Source organism: Nicotiana sylvestris, chromosome 7 (assembly GCF_000393655.2).
Source record: "Nicotiana sylvestris chromosome 7, ASM39365v2, whole genome shotgun sequence".
In the NCBI taxonomy this organism is placed as follows: domain Eukaryota; kingdom Viridiplantae; phylum Streptophyta; class Magnoliopsida; order Solanales; family Solanaceae; genus Nicotiana; species Nicotiana sylvestris.
In genome coordinates this window covers 118,233,679-118,239,435 of record NC_091063.1, presented here as the reverse complement: position 1 = coordinate 118,239,435, position 5,757 = coordinate 118,233,679, and positions in this window count along the sequence as shown.

Genomic DNA, 5,757 nt, shown 5'->3' with positions numbered 1-5,757 from the left:
AGTATAGTCTGAAAACTGTATAAGAGTTCAAGGTGGTCAAGCTGTCTTTGTTGTTTGCTGTTGGTTGTTTGCCGGGCTTTTGTGGTTATTGGATTTCTGTTGCTGTTACATTCGATATCCTGGGCTTCCTGCTGTCTCTCTACTCTGTTTTCTAGGGTTGTCTGTTCATTGCTCGATCACTTGTTGAGCTTCATCACTGTGGCTGTTTGGTTATTGCTGTGTTGTGTTGTTTATCTGCTGCTGATGTGCTTGTTGTGTACCACTCAGTTGATCATTTTCCTTCTTCTTTTGTTTCTCTATACCAGGTACACGACTAATACTGTCCATGTAACTTGAAAGTTGAGCATGAATACGAAAGAGAAGATTTGAAGACGTCTATGTCCCCATGTAGTTGTTATATCGAGTATCATGTAGTGTGTAATGGTTTACAATCTTGCTTGGGTATTGGAGTTGGTCCTTTCATATAGTGAATGTAAATGTAGGATAATTTAATATCATATGGTGGGTAGGTTGACAGACAAGAGGATTGGCAGTATAATAAGCTACATCTTGGAAATTAGTTGTGTTTTTGTGATTATCATGTCCTTAAATGCATGTCAAAGAATAAAACTATCCATGTTAGTTAATTTCATTCCCCTTTGATAAACTGCCTCATTATAATTGTCGAACCACACCCTTATAACAAATAGCACAAGTCTGCGTTCCCCAACCTCATGAAGGTCGAGCCCAGGTCGAAACAGACCAAGCAGGCCCGCATCGGATAAACAGTGGCCCAGGTCTAGCCCATCCCGCATGAGCTGGATTTGGGCCCATAATGTTCGATCAGCTGTCCGTGTGCGCAGTCATGTTTTCTTATTCTGTAAAAGCATTTTGAATCCTGCTATAAATAACCTGCAAGCATGTAATTAACTAGGACTATCTCTGTTTTCAATTAGTAGAGACAAACGCGACAAGAAACGTAGTTGCTATAGGATATCCTTTTAAAATAAGGACGAGATGAGCCTCGACAAATAAAAACGCACAAGCTGCGGGGCCCTCGTTAAATGTATATATCGAAGCATTCAGTTTCCAAGGTGGGTCGTTTAGCAAATCTCACGACCCTCCCGGAATAATAACGCGATAGTCTCTTTAAGCGCGTATTTAATAATCTTACCTTCTTAAATTCAGGTGCACATTTATGTGACCCAAATCCAAATCTCGACGGATTAGAGATGTGTTTCTAATCACGGGTACATTGATTGTGACGTGGTTCGAGATGCGTGTCCATGACGTTGCAAATTCCTTTTAAAAATAAGAATGAGACGAGCCTCGACAAACAAAAATGTACAAAGCTGCGGGGCCCTCTAAATGTATGTATATATTAAAATATTTAGAATTCGGGATGTGCCGTTTAGCAAATTTTTACGACCTTCCCCAAAATAACAAGACGCTAGTTGCTTTAGGCGCGTCTTTAATAATTTAATTTTCTTAAACTCGGGTGTGCATTTCATGCGACCCAAATCCAAATTCTAAAACATCAAATAAAATATGTTTCGGATTGTGGGTGCATTTCATGTGACACAGTCCAAAGATATGTTTTAAGCGATGTTCACATTTCTTAATAATAATAATTAATAAAGCGGTTAAAAGATAAAATTTGCACATGGTTCATAATTGTATTAAAAATCAGATAAATAAGCCGAATATAACAGTTGAGCGACCGTGCTAGAACCACGGAACTCGGGAATGCCTAACACCTTCTCCCGGGTTAACAGAATTCCTTATCCGGATTTCTGGTACGCAGACTGTAATATGGAGTCATTCTTTTCCTCGATTCGGGATTAAAATTGGTGACTTGGGACACCCTAAATCTCCCAAGTGGCGACTCTGAAATAAATAAACCAATCCCGTTTCGATTGTCCTTTAATTGGAAAAAACTCCCTTGCACCCTCGCGGGTGCGGAAAAAGGAGGTGTGACAGCTCTGGCGATTCTGCTGGGGATTTTTGTTGTAGCCTTCACTGTTGACCCAGAACCACTGATTCAGGGTTAAGAATTCGAGCTTAAAATAATTGTTATTATTTGGCTTTATTTATTATCTGATTTTTACATGTTTTGAGCCTAATGTGCTAAATGCTGCTTTTACCGCTTTGATACTATTTGAACTGTATATAAATTGTGCTGAAACCTTTCTCTTCTTACCTCCGGGGATGTGCTTACTGGTTGAGACTCCCTATTCTGTTAGTGTCATACCCTAAATAAAAGAGGCTCGGAAAGTTTCTAAGTCGGCTGGCCTTTTGGTTCCCGGAAAGGAGCTCCTTCCTCAGCTCGAGTTGTTCGCTCGGGTACACTGTCTAGAACACTGACCCAGGTTTTGAACATAGAATAACGTGACTTCATGTCGGATCCCTAGTAGGAACGCTTGTCTGCATCATGTGCATTTTTGACTTAGGGGGCTCAATACAGGGGTTGGGTCCATCTAGGAATAGCAACCTGAAACAGAGAAGACCATCCTGATGCATCTTACTTGCTGCGTACATATATTTGTTTCAAACCTGCATGTTGACTGGTTCCTGAATCTTGGGAATGTTGATAAAAGGAAAAAAAGAGGAAACAAAAAGAGACCTAACAGTTAAGGTATTAATTGATTCGTTTATTTTGGAAAATCGTTTGTCGAAAAGAAAATGAAAAAAGAGTCTTTATTTTGGTTTGGAAAAATAGGTTATTTTATCTTTTTGAAAAATGAAGAGTTATTTTACCTTGTTTTCAAAAATGGTTTGTCTTGCAATAAAAAATGAAAAAAGAGATGCTTGTTCATTTAAATTGCCCGAACTACGCAGGTTTGATTCTCATAGGGTGTGAGATACGTATGCAACCTCCGCCGGGTCCAACCTCCCATTTTTGATAATCAATAAAAGTAGCAAAAACGCCAAGTACATTTTTCTGTCACAGGGTCGGGTGATGCCGCTTATATCAAAAATAGCCAAATGTTCCCAAAAGGAACTCCGGAAGGCTGCCTTGGTACAGACGGCCACCTCGTTTTTTTTACCACACAACCTTAAAAAATCTTCGTTCATGAAGTGCTGAGAGGTCGTGTTCAGAAATCCTTTTGAGAAAAATCGCGTATGTTTTTGTTTTTGTCAGAATAAGTTTCATTTGTTAAAATCTTATTAATAAATGTGCAGAATGAGCACGACTCCAAATGAACCCTTTTCAATCATGAATAAAATCCCCTTCCAATTGCGGCTCTGGTGGAATGATTTAGGCAAAGAAGGGCATGACGAAATCAAGAAGTATCTGAAAGGTCTCACAAGTTTGTTGGATATCAGGCCGCGGGGAGATATCATAAGGGCACTAGTCCCCCACTGGGATCCTGCGCACAATGTCTTCCATTTCTCGGACTTTGAACTTACCCCAACTTTAGAAGAAATAGCAGGGTATATCGGCAGCGCTGAGACTCCTTTGAGGCACAAATATCTGATTGCTCCAAGAGCTGTAGCAATACACCGGTTTCTGGACTCCTTAAAGATAGTCAGAACAATTCATAACCCTGACTTGGCAAAAGGTTTTTGCAGCATGAGTTTCATATATCAAAGATATGGTCACATAGGAGGATTCGACAAGCCAGAAAACCAGTTGTGCAGCAAAAGTAATCGTCAAAAGTGGGAAGAACATAGACGGATTGCTTTCATGATAACTTTCTTAGGACTCTTAGTATTCCCAAGAAAAGACGGGAATATTGACATAAAGATAGCAGGGGTCGTCAGTACGTTGCTCACACAGAGAGATAGTACGTTGGCGCCCATGATAGTATCTGATATGTTCCGGGCTCTCACGTCTTGCAAAGCCGGAGGAAGCTTTTTCGAGGGTTGCAATTTGTTGTTGCAAATGTGGATGACCGAACACCTATGTCACCGAGCCCAGTTTCTGAGCCATGGGTCCATTGAAAAGACTTGCATAGGGGAGTTCTATACCAGAGTTAATGAGACCTACCTACCTGAAGGAGTCGCGGCATGGACCTCATATTTCCGTACCCTCGACGCCAGTCAAATATAGTGGACGCTAGGATGGTTACCGATCGACGAAGTCATATACATGCCAGCAGCCAGGCCCCATTTTCTCCTAATGGGACTTAAGAGCATTCAACCATATGCGCCGCATCGGGTTTTAAGGCAACTTGGGAGGTGTCAGATAGTACCGAAAGACGAGGATCTAAGCACCCAGGTGATTGAGATCAGTCCCTATGGCCAGTTTTCTGAAGCAAGGGTTCGCCAAATTTGGAGTCAATGTCAATACTTAGAAGCGAATACCTGTGTAGCGAATCCGGCAAAAGGGGAAGTTTCACCCGGGTATCAGGCCTGGTACAAAGGGGAGACATCATCTGGAAGGCCGGCCAAAAGACCTCACCTGCAGGAATTTGCCAAGTCTTCACAAGAGCAGTGGGGCTGGTTGGCCAAAGAGCGGGAATATCTTGCCGAAACAGGCAAACTAAAGCAACAAGTTCAGGATATGAAGTTTGAATACCAATTACAGTCTGCCTCCCACAAGGGAGAAAAGAATAGATTAATCAGAGAAGGCGAGATCCTCAAAGCTCAGATCCGGAAGATGAAAAGGGAGGCCGACAATCAGCTGAGGAGCCGGGCGGATAAAAGATTGATAGCGGGGTTAAAGGATCAGGTTGCGGAATGCCAGAAAGATTTGGAAAGATCCAAGGCTAGCACAGCAAGATTGCGGACCAAGTGGGCAAAAGGTACAATGGCCCGGAGGCAGCGCCTGCAGCAAGTCATAAGGGATTATGAACTGAGCATCGGAACGTTAAAGGAAACGAATTCCGCTCTTCAAGAGCGGATCTTCAAGCAAACACGAGATGCCCAAGCCGACAGAAGGCGCTGTTATAATGCAATGACCAGAATGGAAAGGCAAATGGAGATGTTCCAGGATCAACTTGCCACCAATGCGCAAACACTAGGATTAAAGAACCGACAGATAAGGCAGTTGTTCACGGAAAGGGACAACATTCGAGGAAGGATCGACGAGATTGGGCATTACATCTACATGAGATGCCTGGCATGCGAGCAAATGCCTCGGAAGACCCTCCTTGTTTCCATCATGGGCTGCGTCCACCAGATCATGAATGAATTGAAAAGCTTGCAGAGAGACCTCACACCTAGAGCCGCGAAAAGGCCGAATGATGCCTCGCGGGCCCTTAAGTTGGAGAATTAATCTTTGGTCAAGTCCTGTTTATTTGGCTTTGTTGTTTTCCCATATGTTGTTTTAGTCAAACCGAGTTAAAAACTGTGGGGTCTGTACTATTGTTATTTCTTGTTTGAAGTAATTTGTAATAGTAAAATTTTGAGAATGAATTTAATGATTTCACAAGAATTTTGTGTGTCCTTACTTTAAGGCAGAACTACGCCTGGTCTGATTCGCGCGGGGACGTGATACGTAGGCAATCCCCATAAGATTCGACCGTTTTTAATAAAGAAAGAAAGAAAATACAATAAAACACAGGGTTTCCCAAAGTACTTTAAAAAGGGATAAATGAGCAAGCCGGGATGACGCATGTTGTTCGAAGCAAAGCATGTAGAAACGGTTAACTGCCTAGGAGCATTGCATCCTCTATGTGTTATGATCAAATCTATTAAGCTCTAACGCTAACAAAGTTTGTTGTTGTCTGAATCCAGACAGTTAGTTGTTAAAGAATTCTGGCAACACACTCTTACCAAACCAGATCCAAAGGACCAGTAGCAACAAGCATGACTACTTCAGAGAATAGTAAC